Genomic DNA, 19,243 nt, shown 5'->3' with positions numbered 1-19,243 from the left:
GCAATTCTCTCGATTATCAAAATATGCGTTAGAAGAAGTGGCTACAGAGGATGCAAAATAAAGACGGTTTGAAAAAGGATTGAGAATGGATATTCGGGAAAAGATTTCCTTGAAGCCACCAAGTTATAGTACTTTATTAGAGGCTGCATTGAGGGTAGAAGAATGTTTGATTGAGAAAGATGCAATGACAGCTAAGAAAAGAAAGATGATAAATGAATATGGTGGTTCAGAAAGGAAAGGAAGAGACATTTCTTTTAGAGGTTCTGGGTCTCAAGGGAGTAAATATTATGGGAGAGGGGTTAGCCAGCAAAATATGAGTAAGTCTGCTACAATAATATCAGGTAGAGGCGGGCGAAGTGGTTACAGCCAAAGTAGGGTAGAGAGTAAGAGAGGTGAGGGAGGTGTTTCAGTTAGTCGAGGATATAGTTCACCATGTGCTAAATGTAATAGGTTTCACAGTGAGGAGTGTTAGGGACCAAGGCAGATACTTTATTTTTATTGTGGTAAGCCGGGGCATATAGCCAGAGATTGTTGGAGTAAAAATCGAGCTAGTGAAAGTCAAGTTTCAGGACAGAGCAGCATAGGTGAAAATATGACTCAGGGAGGAGTAAGTAGAGGAAGAGGTAGAGGAATGGGACGAGGAGGTTCTAACATGGTACAGGCTGGACATATAGGCCAACCTCAGCAATCACTGCCCCAAGCTAGAGTGTATGCAGTGACAAGACAGGAAGCACCTTCTACAACTGATATTGTGACTGGTAAAATCTCTATTTATGGTTTTGATGCTTATACGTTAATTGATCCAAGATCAACATGTTCATTCATTTCATATGAATTTGCATTGAAAAACCACAACGATATAGAAACCTTGGGGTATAACATTTGTGTATCAATGCCTGCTGGGGTTACTGTAATTGTAGATAAGATTGTCAAAACTTGTCCAGTGATCATAAATGGGAACACACTGTATGCAGATCTAGTGGTGATAAAACTTAAGGAATTTGATGTTATTTTAGGAATGGATTGGCTATCTAAGAATCATGCTATAATAGATTGTCACACAAAAGAAGTGGTTATTGAGACCTCAGAACAGAGAAAAATAGTTTTTGTGGGTGAAAGAAATATTATTTCAACTTGTTTAATTTCTGACTCACTGCTTTCCATTTAATCAAAAAGGGTTGTGAAGCTTATTTGGCTAATGTGGTGGATGTATCCAAAGTTAGTCCAGGAGTAATGAATATTCCAGTAGTGAAGGAATTTGCAGATGTATTTCCAGAAGAACTACCGGGTTTACCTCCACATCGAGAGACAGACTTTGAGATAGAAACTATACCTGGAGAAGCACCAATATCAATTGCACCATATAGAATGGCACCCTTGGAGTTGAAAAAATTAAAGAAGCAACTGGAAGAATTATTAGAAAAAGGGTTTATTAGACCGAGTACATCACCCTGGGGAGCTCTAGTATTATTTGTAAAGAAAAAGGATGGCAGTTTAAGATTGTGTATTGATTACAGGCAGTTAAATTGTTTTACCATAAAGAACAAATATCCTTTGCCACGGATTGATGACTTATTAGACCAGTTAAAAGGAGCAATTGTATTCTCCAAGATTGATTTAAGGTCTAGATATTGGCAATTGAGAATTGCAGAGGCACACATACCAAAGACTGCATTTAGAACACGATATGGGCATTACGAATTTATTGTGATGCCATTTGGACTAACAAATGCACCTGCTGCTTTTATGTCTTTAATGAACAAAATACTTCATATCTAGATCATTTTTTCATTGTGTTTATCAATGATATATTGATTTATTCTGAAACTCGAGAGCAGCATGAAGAAAATTTGAGAATAGTGTTGCAGATTTTGAGAGAAAAGCAGCTTTATGCAAAATTTAATAAATGTGAGTTCTGGCTAGAAGAAATTGCATTTTTGGGGCATATTATTTCCGAAAATGGTGTACAACCTGATTCTTCGAAGATCGCAGCCGTAAAGGAGTGGGAATCCCCTAAAATGTATCAAAGGTACGAAGTTTTTTAGGATTAGCTGGATATTATAGGAGATTTGTTGAAGGATTTTCAATCATTGCTAAACCATTAACAAACTTGCTGAAGAAGAATGTCATATTTTAATGGGATTCTAAATGTGAGAAAAGTTTTGAAGAATTGAAGAAAAGACTTATTTCTGCACCGGTTCTAACCTTACCATCAGGAAGTGGTGGATATGTAATTTTTACAAATGCATCACAACAGGGATTGGGGTGTGTGTTAATGCAAAATGGAAAAGTCATTGCTTATGCTTCTCAACAGTTAAGGAGTCATGAACTGAATTATCCGACTCATGATCTAGAATTGGCAGCAATTATGCATGCTCTAAAAATCTGGAGGCATTATCTGTATGGAGAAACATTTCAGATTTTCACTGACCATAAAAGTCTGAAATATATCCCAACACAAAAAGAGTTAAACTTAAGACAAAGAAGGTGGATGAAGTTGTTAAAGGATTATGATTGTACTATAGATTACCATCTGGGAAAAGCCAACAAAGTTGTTGATGCTTTAAGTAGGAAAACGATTGTGAGAAGTGCTGGAATGACTTGTCATGCAGTACAATCATTAATAGAGCTCAGAACATTGCATGTAGAAATTGTACTTTGAGGTGATATACTTCTTGCAAGTATGCATGTCAAGCCTTTATTGGACAGTAAAATTCAAGAAAAGCATATGAGTGATCCATATTTAAGAAAAATGAAGGATAAAGTACAACAAGGAATGAATGAACAGTTTGCGTTGAGAAACGATGGGATGTTGTTAATTAATGGACATATTTATGTTCCAAATATAAGAGAATTGAAAGAAGAAATTCTAAATGAAGCCCATTATGCACCATACGCAATGCATCCGGGAAGTACTAAAATGTACAGGGATTTACGATCTTTTTATTGGTGGCCTACAATGAAGAAAGATACAGCTGAATGTGTAGCAAAATGTTTGACATGTCAACAAGTAAAAGCTGAACATCAGGCATCAGCTGGTAAGCTTCATCCATTGTCTATCCCATAGTGGAAATGGGAAAAAATAATGATGGATTTTATTCTGGGATTGCCTCGAACCTTTAGGAAGCATGATGCCATATGGGTAATTGTTGATCGACTTACGAAATCAGCTCATTTTCTACCTGTGCAACAAAGTGATTCACTAGACAAATTGGCAGGAATATATGTGTCAGAAATTGTAAAATTACATGGAGTGCCAACATCAATTGTGTCAGACAGAGATCCACGGTTTACATCTCATTTTTGGGGAAGTTTGCAAAGAGCTTTAGGGACAAAATTACATTTCAGTACAGCATTTCACCCCCAAACAAATGGACAATCGGAGAGGACAATTCAAACATTAGAAGATATGTTAAGAGCTTGTATGCTTGAATTTAAAGGGAATTGGGATGAGCACTTACCATTGATTGAATTTGCTTATAATAACAGTTATCATTCGAGTATCGGTATGGCTCCATATAAAGCTTTATATGGTAGAAGATGTAGAAGTCCTATTTGTTGGGATATGGATGGGTTACGACAATTAGAAGGTCCTGAATTGATACAAGAAACTGTAGACAAGATTCAAATAGTTAAAAAATGCTTAAAGGCTGCACAAGACAGACAAAAGAGTTATGTGGACAAGCATAGAAGAGAGATGGAGTATGAAGTGGGTGAAAAAGTATTTTTGAGAGTGTCACCATGGAAGGGCATTATACGGTTTGGTAAGCAAGAAAAATTAAGTCCGAGGTACATTGGCCCTTATGAGATATTGGAAAGAGTTGGTCCCTTAGCTTATCGGTTAGCACTTCCACAGGAATTATCGCAGATACATGACGTGTTCCATGTTTCCATGTTAAGAAGATATAGATCTGATCCTAGCCATATAGTACAAGAGTCAGAAATATAGTTAACTGAAGATTTAAGTTATAAAGAAGAGCCTGTTGGTATTCTTGATAGGCAGGTAAAGAAGTTACGTAACAAAGAAATTCCAATAGTAAAGTTTAAGTGGAGTCGACATTCAACAAAAGAAGCTATATGGGAAGTGGAAAAAGACATGAGAGTTCAATACCCTTACTTATTTTCTGAGAATGGTGAGTCACTTTAATTTCGGGGACGAAATTCTTTAAGGTGGGAAGAAAATGTAATGCCCACCTAATGCATTTGCATTTATTTTTATAACATGCATATCATATAGATATGAGAAATGCATGAGAGATGTATGGTATTAGTGCTAATGTTAAATAGAAGAATATTATAAATGTTACAATTAAGTCCATAATAAGAATTAGAAAGTTAAGGGATTGAGTTGATTAATGGCAAAAAAAATTAAGGGGTTAATTGAACTTTAAAAAAAATATATTATTAATATGATAGAAAAGGGGAAGAAGAAAGAAAAGGTGGTAGTTCTTCAAAAAAAATATTATTAATATGATAGAAAAGGGGAAGAAGAAAGAAAAGGTGGTAGTTCTTCTTCCTTCTTCTTTCTTTCTTCTTCTTCTTCTTCAAAAAAAAAACAAAAGAGAAAACTGAATTTTCAAGTGGAATTTGGAGGTTTAGAATCCATTTTTGATCTTAATCTTCATCTACAAAGGCTCTAGAGGTTTATTTGGTAAGTAATTTTAATATTTTGTTGAATTGAGTTAGGGTTTAGAAGACATAGAATTCGAGTTCTAAAGACCTAGTTTTTCAGTCTTATTATTTTGATCATATCTTGAGTTAGGAAGCTTTAAATTGAGTGTTCTTTAATGATATAGAAACTTTAAAGAGTCATCTAAAACTTTTATTTCTTTAGCTCGATCTGAATTGTAGCACCCGGAATTTTTTTTTTTATATATATTTAATAGTGAGTTTTTATTTAAGTTAATTTTAGCTTTATTTTTATTCAAGTAAACTATTTGAGAAATGATTATATTTTGGTTATTCAAATTTTCCCAAATGCATATTTATATAAATAAAATTATATATTGGAAAATTATGATAGAAATTGTAAGGGATGTTTTTATAAAAGAATTTTGAGAAAATTGGTATTATAATTGATTAGTAGTATTAAATTTTAAGTTGAAAATTGATTATTTAATTTAATTGTGTATAGGATTTAATTGGAGGATTATTTTGGAATAAGGATTAAAAGTATAATTTTATTTTTATGGGGTTTTAATGGAAATTTGTGAGTTTGGTATTTTTGTAAATAAATATGTCGGTCAGGGGTATTTTTGTAATGATGTATTTTCAATAATTCGAATTTGGCCCAAATTAAATAGTTAGGGGCTTAATTGAAAGGCTAAAAAGAAATTTGGGGGTCAAATTGGAATTCTGCGGGATGAAATTGTAAGTAATTAAGAAAGTTGAGGGACCAAATTGTAATAAGGAAAAGTTCAGGGGTCAAATGTCGATATTGAAGGGAAAGAAATCGGGGAAGAAGAAAGGAGGAGAGAGAGAGTGTCGGGAAGAAAGTGAGGGGACGCAGTCGGTGGCGGCCGTCGGGCGTGGGCGCCGGGCGGCGGCTGGCGGCAGCAGCAGCCGGAATCGTGCGTGTGGCGGCGGCTTTGGCGCTTCCGGCCGTTGGCCTTCCGGCCGATCTCGGTGGCGATCAACTCCCCTTGGAGAGAGCTTCCTTTTGGGCGAGAAGTGGAGGCAGCCCGTTTTTGGGCTTTTCCGGCGAGCTCCGGCCGGAGGATGGATGATCGGAGGACGTATCCCGACTCTCCTCAGCTCAAGCTTCGCGATGGCACTGGTTTCGTGGCGATCGGGCTTCGTTGGCAAATCGACGGTCTAGATCGTCCGTAAATCTCTCCGGATGGTCGGGTGTCAGATCAAAAAATCAGAAGCAGGGATCGTCATCAGCGCGTCGTTGTGAGTCCGATGGTGTGTTCGGATCATCGACCGAGCGATCAAGCGTCTCGGTAATTATCTTTGGCCCGTTAATTTTAGAAATTCTTGGTTTAATTGTGTCTATTGGATTATATTGAGTATTTGATGATATTTGTAAGTCATAAATAATTGTCTGTCAGTTTGCCTGCCTCGTATTTTGTGCTGTGTGGCGGAGTCGGGAAATAGTGAAGTTTGGGGACTCGACTCCCGTTGTTTATATTGTTGGATATTTGAAGTGTTCTTCTGGCAGGTCTTGGACCCGTTTTTACGGGGGGTAATGTTCGTGTTGTAGGGGAGGTTCTGCCGGATTTTCGGTAGAATTCTCCCGAGTCGAGATTCTTAGACAGTCAGTCCTAGGAGTCTAGACCTAGGATTAATGATGGATTGTCTCAGCGTATTGATAAATTGTTTTCCGTGATTAGATTGTCAGTTCGTTCGGCTCGCTCCTACCGAGGCACCGGAGCAGAGCTAGGAGGTCGCCCAATCCTGTGAGTTAAAGTCATTTAATCATTGCACTATTGCTAAGTCTGATTTAATATGCTATTTTGAAAGTTCATGCATAATATGATTATTAGTATCGCAAGATAAATGATTTCACTTGATTATTAATATTTGAAATAATATAAATATTATTATTAGTATGTTATAATAAGATAAGCGTTATTATTTTTCCCCTCACAAATTGCACGTTGTTTTACCTTAAATCTTTAATCTTTATTTCGATATGTGTTGGTTGAGTTCATCAGATAATGATATTTATTATATGTGATGATTGCGAATTGGGAAATGTGGCTTGTAGAACATGCCACTTTGATGGGTTATATCAGACGCGCGGTAATGATCATGGATATAAGATTATTATGGATTTGTCGCCTGATCGAGCATTGCTCTGGGCTGAGTTCAGTTGATTGCCGGAGTTAAGGTCCCTGATCGAGCGATGCTCTCTGGGCGCCGGCTTATTTGGAATTCAAGTGTTCAGGCTGGAGGTAAGGACCCTGATCGAGCTTGCTCTCTGGGCGCCAGTCTTATTGGATTAAGAGAGCCGAATGGCTACTAGATTTTGGGGTTTAGGGTTCTACCGAGCCACTAGTCCCGTAAAAGTAAAAATATATTTTTATTTATTCATTTATTTATTTATTATGGTATGATTATAATGTGATTTGTATTTACGTGCATGGTTGATATTTTGACTCGAATAATTAATATTTCCTGTGAAGAAGCAATAGTCCCTAGATTATTTGATTTTAACTCACTCTCGAGACTGACAGTCTCCATTTATGTTTTTTTCAGATTCGTGACTGTTAGTTCTCCCGCGACTCTTATTCAATAACCCGACTCCTTCATCATCGGGTGATGTATTTGATTTGGTATGTAAATTGGTAAATCTTAGATTCTCCGCAGTAGTAATTAGTAGATGTATCAGTTGTAAATTTTCTGAGCTTCAGGTCTCGCCTAGTTTTTCTGGCAGACCGAAGTATTTATGTAGAATGTAGCTATTAAGATAATTTGTGGTTTTAATAATATTAATTTGAGATGAGATTTGTTTAAATCAGTGAGTGTCAGGCTTACTACGGGTTTCGGTGGCCTTAAGCCTACCCATTCCCTAGTGCCGGTCACGGGCCCACGGGTGGGGTCGTGACATGAATCAGGCTCTATGTTAGTATAATAAGAGAATACATTTTATTGTTCAGTTTCCATCTTTGGTCTGAGTAAGGTTGATTGTTTTGTACGGATATTTCTCTATACACCTCCAATTGAAACAAAATCAATTTTAAATTATATTAGACACATAAGGTTAGTGATCTGAAAAGTTTCATTATGAAATTTATTGTATAGAAGTTTTGGTGGATTTTTAAATTCACCCTATTAATTCTGTCATAGTTGGCAGCCACACATATGTAGAGAGTTTAGTGATGTTATCATGCTATATGAAGTTCTATTAACTTTGGCTGTTTAAAAATAAGTGAATTATGATCTATTTCAGCTAAACCAATTTGAAATGAGGGTGACACCCAAGTAAGCTCAAGCAAAGGGAAGGGAGCAACAAAGGTAAGTGAATAACTTAATATTCTATATGAATGTTGAATGGTGAATTCGGGTGTCCTGTTATAATGTGAACAATATATTTGATTTAGCCATATCTGGAGTTTTATAACTCCAAATGGAGCGCTACTTATTGCTATAGAAAATTTGTAATGTAATTTACAAATGTTATAGAAATAGAGGAAGCTTGATTTTGCTGTTTTGATGGCCAATCTGGATCATACTTTCTGTTGCTTAATTTTATTGACAGCTTGACCATGGTAGAATGTTTTTGATGTTTCTCTTTCTATACACATCCATTTGATGTAAAATCAGTTTCAAATTAATCTAGACTTATAATATTACTGATCTGAAGAATATGGTTTTGGAATTCCTAATGTGGAATTTTTGGTGTATTTGTGAATGCACACTATTAAATCTGCCATGTTGGAATATGGTATATTTTTAGTATATCATAGGTATTATTATGGTTTCTTATATATTATGGAGATGTTAGTTATTTAAATGGTATATATATAAATATACATATATATATATATAAGAATTATGGTTGGATGATTGTAAGGACGCAATACTACTTGTGAATCAGGCAAGGCTGTGTACGATATGGAATTTCCCATAAGATTATGGTTAGCTGTGTGCGTATGGGGATCCATGAAGATAAAAATATATATACTATTATGGAATTAAATGTAATTCACAAGTTCATTGCTATCCTAAAGAAAATACTATGACAAGGTTTATGTAAATACTATAAAGTCATAATTAAATATCGAATGGTTTGATGTTTGATAGTACTACACATTTGATTGTGTTATTTTTCATAGGAAATTATGTTATTCTTTTGCTGAGTTGCAGGCTCACTCCTTTGCATTATTTCTTTTTCAGGATTAGAAGAATTATAATTGGTTTTGACGAAACATTTACGTCTGTCGCACTAGCATTGTGTCGGGTAGGTCAGCAGGAGGTCGCCCTCAGTTTTTCTTTCTTGGACGTGACATGTCAAGTGGATTTCATTATCATGTATAAATCTGAAGCATTTTATGGGTATATAAAAAAAAGTGTACTATTTAATGTTGTGCGCTTTTTGGTGTGTGATATGTATGACTCATATAAATAGTTTTTGTTATACATATTAATTTGTGAGTTAAAAGTTAGTAGTTAAGAAATATGTTATGTATCAGTCTTTGCATACAATGTATGTTTGACATCCTTTACAGGTGTCACAGCATCTATATATATATATATATATGAAAGTAATATTTTAAATATATTTTCTCTTTTTTACTTAGCAACTTGTTTGTAGGTTTATATATATATATATATATATATATATATATATATATATATATATATATACTAATGAGTTTATCAACTTTAATATAAACATTCTATTAATCGCGTAAATTGGTTCGAGTTAAGGTCTAATTTATTTTTATAGGACTGAATTGTCATAATGGTGATATTCTTATGACTGTTCTTACTGCTTTTACTGATTTCAATCTCTTTGGATTTACTTGTGTCAATAAATAGAGTTTTATATTTTAATAATGTTTTATATTTATATCTTATGAATGTAAATCCATTTTAATTAAAAAAAATTATCTTGTCCGTATACACCAACAATGTTAAGAATGTAAATGAATAAAACTTTGATCACATAGATATGTACAATCTCTAATTATAATTTAATCTGCATAATTAGTTATAGAGTCTATTTCATGACAAACAACAAGGTTGAGCTAAAAAAACTGGGAAAGAATGGTGCAAAAAGTTAATTTTTTAAATATTAAAATCACATGTGATTTAAAGAGTACATATAGACAAGCAACCAATTATGATATACCATATTTAGTATTCATATGAATAAATAATAATAACTTTTCAAAAAAAAATATTATTTTTACATATTATTCTATAAGGACTCAAATTGTAAGAAAGATACCAATAAGAGACATCGAAAAGCAAACAATATTAGCAATTAGTTATAACTTAGTCGGTAGAAATCTTTAGGTTTGCTCATTTAAGGTAAGCTATCAAAACAAATGACAAAAATAGAAGCAAAAAATTTACATGGAAACACCACCGCCTACTTCAATAAATAAAGCAAAAGAGACACATTCATATTATTGCAATTTAACAAATTTTAAGCAAGAAAACTAGAAAAGAAAGTAAGCATATATATACCAAAAAGATATGACAACCAAAATTCATGTATGCTTACTATCTCTATTCTTATTCTTGACTTTTGTAGCCGAAGCTAATGTCAATGTCTTCAATGTAAGAAAATATGGTGCCAAAGCTGATGGCAAATCTGATATCAGTAAGGTATAAATACACATTTCATTACTAAGATCATTCTTAATATTTCTTGATCTTTTAGCTAAGAATCCTCAATTCTTTTTCCTTGTTAGGCGTTGTTAAGTGCTTGGAAAGATGCATGTGCAACAATGGGGTCAAACAAAATTGTAATTCCTAAAGGGGTATATTTCCTAAGTGAGGCAGATATAAAAGGTCCTTGTAAAGGTGCCATAAGGTTTCAAGTTCGAGGAACGATAAAGGCACCAATTGACCCTAGTGCACATAGTAAAGCAGATAGTTGGATTATCTTTTCATATATTGATCAATTCATATTAAACGGTGGAGGGACTTTTGATAGGCAAGGAGAAATTGCTTGGAAAAATAATAATTGTGCCCAAAATCTTAAATGCAATTCACTTCCAATTGTAAGTGTATCAAAACAATATCTTGCGCATATTTTTTATTTTACAAGATTGTTTTACAATGGTACTGACAAACTTTTTCCATATGTTTCTTATTCATTTAAATATTGCTCAGAGTTTAAGGTTCAATTTTATCACCAATAGCATTGTCCAAGATATAGCTTCTATCCAGAGCAAGAATTTTCACGTAAATATCTTAGGATGCAAGGACCTCACCTTTCAAAACTTTACAATTACTGCACCTACAACTAGTGCAAACACAGATGGTATTCATATCGGACGATCAAATAGGATCAACATTACTGATTCAAATATTAGTACTAGTGATGACTGTATCTCCCTCGGTGATGGTAGCCAACAGATATGTGTCACTAATGTTAGATGTAGACCCGGACATGGAATTAGTGTGGGGAGCTTAGGAAAGTTTAAGAATGAAGAACCAGTATCTGGATTTTTTGTAAAGAATTGCACCATCTCCAATACTACTAATAGAGTGAGAATAAAGACTTGGCCTGGATCATATAGTGGCATTGTATCTGATATGCATTTTGAAGATATTAAAATGGAAAATATGTGGAATCCTATCATTATAGATCAATTGTATTGTCCATGGAATCAGTGCAACCCAAAGGTAAGTAATTAAAAGTAAAGTAGACTTTTAGAATTCTTAATATATATAGACATAATTATAAACTAAATTTGATTGATTATTTCCTTTATCTTATCATATTCCATCAAAAGTTAAGATTAGCAATATCAGCTTCAAGAATATTAAGGGCTCTTCAAAGAACCAGCCCCATGTGAGAAGGTGGAGCTAGCCGATATTAATTTAACATATAATGGAATTGAAGGACCTCCAAAATCTAAGTGTGCAAATATCAAACCTAAACTTACGGAAAAAATATTTCCATCCGGATGTTAAAACATTTAGCATTTAATATCTTTTCTTTTTTTAATTTCTTTATGAATCACAATGTTGAAATGAAATCTAGAAAATATGTTTTATTGTAATAAATAAGTTACGCTTGGCTTTATTGATGTAGGCTTCATGAAAAGTTAATTTCTTTATGTATAAATGAATACACTCGTCTTACCTAATCTAGTTTCCTTTTTAACTTTATCTATTATAAAATTAAAATTTAGAAAAAAAAGTTATGTTTAAGAAAATGCCTAAGAGTATATGAAAATCCTTATTATATATTTTTTGTACGATTAAATTATCATAGGCTTTTATTTTAATTCTTTTCTCATCGAGGGAAGATGGACAGTAGTTCAACCTAAGAAAAGTGAGATTAGATTCAGAATTTTCAATGTTATGGTCTTGACCTTCACTTCGAGGGACAAGTATCGCATCTAGGTAAGTGACATCTAATTTAATTGATTCGTCTATAAGAATATAAGAGATGTCTGTTAAGATCACTTACTAACATTATGGTGTACTAGAGTCTAAAAGTTTAACTTCCTAATTTGATCTTAATACCTTCCTTTCTTGTTTAAACTTCAATACATATTTTTACATTAAGGTTGCTCTCCATATGCTTGATATTTAAAATGTAAGCACCATTACTTTTATGCTAGAATATTATTATCTTTTATACTGCAATTCGATTTATAAAGCTACTAATTTAATTTTGAATTTCAATTTATCTAACTTGTAATGACCCAGAACCATATCATATGAGATATTGTTCACTTTCGCCCCCACACGGTTTTGTCCCTTTAGCAGGTCCGAGAACTTCCCAAGAGGTACCCCATCTTGGAATTTCTCTGAACCTAGCACGTTTAACTTTGGAGTTCCTACAACTCCATAGCTAAACAACCAAGAAGCGCATCATGTGATTAGTTCGAACTATTTACATATATGTTATTAACTATTCCCCACCCAATTTCGATGTGCAACTCGATTCATTCATGTACCCCCATACCATAGAGTGTTGCCATCCTAAAAGCCTGCTAGAAGCCGCTCCTTGTCTAGGCATCCTATTTTTGCCGCAGCGTTGACTTCCCGCCCTCGTCGGACTGCTTCTCTAAGTCAGACTGTCACATAACTAATTTTATGAAATTTTTTGAGAAGAGTAAATATTTTATACGTTTTAGTATACAAAACTATATTTTATTAAATAAACATGAAAAAGTAACTATATAAATATTAAATAATTCATTATAAAGAAAATAATGGTATTCATGGAAGGCGATTATCAATATGTTTATTTCAAGTAATGAGGTTAAAAAGCTTACTGTACTCTTATAAGATAATTTTAAAATATTTATATATATATATATATAAATTATAAAGTTTTTGAAAATTATTGAGCAACAATATAAAATATAAAGTCAACAAGTTTTCTATAAAAATGAAAAGAATCAAAAGTAATATATTATGAATTAAAATAATTTAGTTAAAAGTTAAATTTATTATAAAAAAACTTATTTCATTTTATTATAAAATGGATCTTTTAAAATAATCATAATTTTATATAATTAAGATTATATAAATTAATTATTTAAACTTTTAATATTACATTAAAATTATTTTATTAATCTTGCACAATATGCAGGCCAATGTGTAGGAAAGAAATGAAAAGAAAAAAATAAATGAATGAGATAAGGAGAAAAAATATGAGAGAGAGAGAGAGGAAATAATGAGAGAGAGGGAAAATAAAAAGATTAAAAGAAACATAAAAGAGAGAGAGATAGAAATAATGATAGAAAAAGCTGTTTGAATTTTGATTTCAATATCACAAAAATTCTTTGTACTTTTTTTAGCAAAAAAAAGCTAAAAAGTTAATATATCATGCCATATGTGAAAAAGTTTAATTATAATTTTATTAATTAAATTTCATGCCATTAACTGGATTGAAGATACATGGAATAAAATATATTTTTATTTGCTAGGTCTTTTGTTAGTCAACAAAAGAAAAATCTCTTTCCTTTTTTCTTTGTTCTTGTTATACTCCACTTCCACTTACCACTTATTATCTCAACCAAATAAAAAGGGGATGCCACTATTTCTTAGTTAACTGAGACATAGAAAAGGAGAGAGATAAATCAAATGTCCATTTTCTTCTCTTGAGGTTGCTTATGAAAACTTTTCGCTTTTCTTGCCGAGATTCTAATTTGGAATTTTTCTTTGTTTCGGTGAGAAAGAGATGAAAAACTTGAGGGATAGATTTAGAGGCTTGATGGCCATTTTTTTCTTATATCATCAGGGTAATGATTCATCAACCTAGACTTGCCTTCTCAGATGCGCGTAATCGTCTTGGTGTGGAGATTCGTCTTAGATTCCGCTTGAACTAATAGACAGCTTTAGTTGCTGGTTGGGCCAGTTCGATGGCTCTTTATGAATTAGCAGTTTTTGATCCCTCTGACCCCGTTCTCGATCTAATGTGGAGACAAGGTATGTTCGTTATACCCTTCATGACTCGTTTAGGAATAACCAATTCATGGGGTGGTTGGAGTATCACAGGAGGAACTATAACGAATCCGGACCGAAACATGCCACTGAAAGACTCTACTGAGACAAAGATGGGCTGTCAAGAACGTAGAGGAGGTAAGATAGGCAGTATTTTCTTTTCGTTTTACATTTCTCATCTAAGTAAATACAAATACGGAAATTTTCATTTTTTTCAACCAGTACTGATTGATAGGGACATATGTGGATTAGTACAATTATTGGTAACATTATATCCAAGATTCAAAAAGATATTATACTAAGTTTGGATTTTTTGATTACTCCCGACCCATATAATGAAATCGAATCAAGTACCATATCTTTTCCGGTAAATCGGTCATTCACAACCACTGATGAAGGATTCCTCGAAAAGTTAAGGATTAGTAATCCTTTTTAGAAATCGAATAGATTCGGTCTTATACATACGCGAGGAAAGTAATCAAAAAAGAAAGAAGAACTCATCTTCTTTCTTTTATCACTTTAAGAAAAAATTATTTCTTTTATTTTCTCAGTCGCCAAATACAATAAGAAAATCCTTTTCTTATTTTCTCACTATTTTCGTAATCTTATAACCACCACAATCATAACCTTGCAATAATCTTCTTATTGCAACATACCACACACAGTAGCTCAAAGGGCACATGGAATATAATTAATAAATTTATAAATAAAATCTTAAACCACATTAGTTTTCCGGCTGTGTTTTTGTTGAAAATAGTGTGAGGGACTTTTGTGATACTAAAATCAAAATTCAGATAATTTGGTATTACAAATTAAAGATTAGAGACTTTATTATACTAGCCCAAAAGCTCAGGAACGGTGATGGTAATTTAGCTAGTAAGAAATAATGGAGTAAAGAAGAAAAGGTAAATACATAAATAATAGATTGAACGACAGAGAAGAATATGTCGCTAAAACATTAAATAAGCAGAAAAATAAAAAAAATGGTATGGAAGATCTTATTTTAAAATTAGTGACGAATTATTTCCCCGCTAATTGAATAAATAAGCGAGAAAATAAAAATATTGGGTGGGAATTATTTTTTAAAAGTTCAATCCCGTCACTAAATAAATACATGAGTGGGAAGCTAAAAAGAAGGTGGGACAAAAAATTTTGTTAGCTACGATATCTTTATTCGTAGTAATTAGTGATAGACAATTTGCCAATAAAATCAGCGTAAAAATTTGGTGATGTAATTTGCAACAGAATAGTAACAAAATTTATTGTCGCGAATTTATTGTGGATATTTAGTCATGAATCTGTTGCTAAAGAGAAAAAGTTTTCATTCCATTGCAGATTCATCGTAAATCTGTTGCTAAATAGTCAATGACCTCCCTCAATACTTTTCCTATCATTAGATGTTGACATATGTTAGCTTTCCGCCCTCAAATTCCATTCTTATTATATTTGATGCAGGGGTAAGAAATAAAGATTTTCTCCATAAGTACCACTCTAATAATCTTTTGTTAGGACAAATATGGTGATTCTCCATTGAGGAATAAGATAATTTACCACCTAGGGATCAATCATGCAATTTTCTCTGTATGGACCTATATATATAGTTATTTTATGCCTAGGGACCGTTCTGATAATTATCCACTAAGGACCAAATAGTAATAGTCCAATCTCAACTAATCCATCTGGTAATTATATATTAAGGGACCAATCTAGTAATTTTCTATCAGGATTAGTTTGGTAATTGTCTAACCATGGACAGTTGGGCAATATTTCATATAGGACCAAACAATTTTACAATCAGGGTCCTACATGGTAATTTTTACAACTAGGAACTAAATAGGTAATTTTACAAGAGATCTATTTAGTAATTTTCTAGTTAGGTACTTATTTTGTAGTTCTCAATATGGGGACTTATTTGATAATTTTTATTAGGGTCTAACTAGTATTTTTTTTATCAAGGACCAATATGTTAATTTTCCTCTAAGAGCCTATCAAGTAATTTTATATCCAAGACTGTTGTGGTAAACTTACATACAGGGACTTGTCAGGTAATTTTATCAAGGATCAACATGGCAATTTTACATCCAAGGACCTATTCAATTATTTGCCATTATGGTCCTATTTGGTAATTTTGCATATAAGGACCTAGTCGTTAGTTTTCTATCTAGGGCCTATGCAATAATTCTCCGTTTATGAGCAATATGGTAATCTTTAGGTACAATATTATAATTCCCTTTAATGCCTATTAGGTAATTGTCCATTCAGGGACTTATCATGTACTTTGTCATCATGGACCAATTCATTAATTTTCCATTAAGGAGTAGTTGGTTAGTTTTTTATCCAAGGACTTGCCAAGTAATTTATAGTCTAGGGCATATGTGGTGATTTTCTTTAGGGACCATTCTAATAATTTTCAAACTATGCCACAATGACCAATCTAGTCATTTCCTTCTAGGACTTATTAGGTATTTTTCAATCCAAGACTTGTTAGGTAATTTACTATTGAGGTACCTATGTAGTAAATTTCCTTTAAAGACCAATTTGATAATCTATTCAGGAATAATTACTGTTTCTCAGAGTGAATGTCTTATAATAACATACTTTACTTCTATCAAATTTTCCAGTAGGTTTCTTTTAGTGATACTTGCTAGGTAAAGTAATAAAATAAATGGTTAATTAATTTATTCTCCTTGAGGTTTAACCAATTACGCTATTAGCTCTCTCTATTTTTAATCATTAATTGTAACATCCATCTTATTTAGTAAAATTAACTAGTGTCTTCTTCTGGAAAACTTTTTTATTAATGTTTCCATTAGTATTTTTCAAATTGCATTAATCTGTTTACAACTACTATCTTTGTCTTTAATTTTATTGTTTAACGGACTATTCCCTATAGATGCAACAATAATATTTCTACACATTAAGCACTATAGCATGTGATGTCCACCTAAGTCTAGCACATTTTTAGTAAGCCCAATCCAAATTTAGTTAACCTATTTTTACTAATTAGTTATGTATAAAATCTTCTTAATCTAGACTAATTTACAAGTTACGCTTTAGTTTCAAGCCTTTCAGCCTATATGGACTATTTTTTATGTGAAGGTACGTGATCTTAAACCTAATTATGACCTAATTATAATTAAAGCATGGTAAATTTCACTTGGTCTACATTAATTTTAGATTTATCCTAATTATCAATTAATTAACCTAATGGACTACAGTTTTTTTGTTGGGTCCAATTTTAACCCAACGTCTATATGTTAGTTTTAATTAGGCAATCACAAAGCAATTATTTGGCATCATAAAATAGAAAAAAAGTTCAGAAAGTTAAATCTAACTATTCCAACCCTTCCTACAACTAAAAAAAAAAACAAATTGCCTAAAAACAAAGTACATAACATGAAATCACTAAAACGCATTAAAAATCTAAAAATCAGGGGCTAAGATGTGCAAAGCCAATTCGCTTAGGGCATAAAGCCGATCAGCTCACCGTAGAGCAGACTTGACTCTGCACTAAGCCGATCGGCTCTAAACCTTTAAAGGGTCTTTTTGTATTTTTTCCTTCAGTTTCTCACACCCAGGAGCCGATTTCACATGCACGGAAGATATAAAACTGATCAAAACATGTAAAATGAAATAAAAAGCATAAAAAATATGAAATTTAACTAGAAAACCTAAAAGAAATAAAACAAACCCTAAAGAAATTATAACAAACATTAGGCAAATATAATAATTTAAGCTAGATTCCAAATTTAAATTATATAACCCTAACATCTCATTGAATTGCATAGAAGTACAAATCAATTATGTTTACCTACTTATTAACTAATCAAATTCAAAATCCAGTAAAACCATATTATCAAATTCAAAATCCTACATGTTCAAATTATTAGATTCAAAATGGAAGAACATAAAAGTTATCCGTTTCAAAACCCAAGATACATGTATATCATAAAAACATGTAAATCATGCAAGAAATCTAATTCGAACACATATAACATTAAAAGAAATAACAACCATAGAAAGAAACCATAAAACTCTAACATATTTCTAATAAAGAAAGCAGGAAAAACAATAAAGAAAATTAGAAGAGAAGGGAAAGATGATGATGTGGATGCTTTGAAACCCTCAGATTACCACCATATTATGCAGATCCTCGATCTCAAATGATGAGGAGGAGGTTGAATCAAAAATAAGGTAGGAATATAGAGTGTTTAAGATTTATATTTTGATTTTTGAAAGTGTATGTATTGCTCAAAACTTATTGTCGTTCTACTGAAAATTGCAAACTTCTAAGCTTAGGGTTTCTTTTTCTAGTTATAAAGGAATGCTTAAGGAAACCCTAAAGACTTAGATATACATTCTACTTTGTTTGATAAATATCCATAATAAAAAATTTAGTTTTTGGACTTATAAAAAATGTTTAATGATAATTATCGATAAATATTGACAATATTATGAAAACCATTAAATTCAAATAATTATGAATAAAATATTCTGAAGATGTCATTTTATTTTTTTATCGTTTTAAATTGAAAGATACTAAAAGACGACGCGAAAATCAAATTTTTAGACGAACTAGTACTACATAGAGCCTACCGGTATTGCATAGAGCCGATTTGGCTATGTGTACAGCCGATTGGTTACGGGATAAAAAGTTCTGAAATTTTTTATGGTTTAGTCCTTGAACTTATAAAAACTGTTGTTTCACCCCTCAAGCTTAATTTTTTTCCGCCAATTAGGTCCAAATTGATTCTAAAAAAGCAATTTTAATTTAATTATTCTCAATCCTAGCCAGAATTTGCTCGTCCTCAATCTCCCGAGACTCGAGAAAGATAGTAACTTTCATCATTGGGTTTTCCGTAATTCTCTTGATATCTAAATCCGAAAAATGGATGCTGACAACTGCTCCCAGTTTGTCAAAATATATGAACACAAATGTGATGAAATAAATTGAGAAAGATCATAAATATCAAGGATACGACAAAAGGATATATGAACTGTAGAAGCTATGCTTCAAAAGGCTGAACTGGTGGAGAATTTCTGAGTTTGATGTAGGGGCCATGCCTGTCGAATCTTGCAGACCTCCTCTCAAGATAATTATAATTGTGTGAGCTTTAGAAGCCACGCCTTATAAGCTCGAGTTTGTGCAAAC

At 32.6% G+C, this 19,243-nt stretch overlaps 2 pseudogenes; both read left to right on the top strand.

The window, feature by feature from the left end:
- Window positions 1–85: 85 nt before the first annotated feature.
- LOC125370937 lies at window positions 86–3,949 on the top strand (annotated as a pseudogene).
- Window positions 3,950–4,096: 147 nt separating this feature from the next.
- On the top strand, window positions 4,097–11,601 carry LOC107261917 (annotated as a pseudogene).
- The last annotated feature ends 7,642 nt before the right edge of the window (window positions 11,602–19,243 follow it).

This window comes from Ricinus communis, chromosome 8 (assembly GCF_019578655.1).
Source record: "Ricinus communis isolate WT05 ecotype wild-type chromosome 8, ASM1957865v1, whole genome shotgun sequence".
NCBI lineage: Eukaryota > Viridiplantae > Streptophyta > Magnoliopsida > Malpighiales > Euphorbiaceae > Ricinus > Ricinus communis.
Note: the sequence above shows the minus strand (reverse complement) of the source record. Positions and strands in the feature narration are given on the sequence as shown.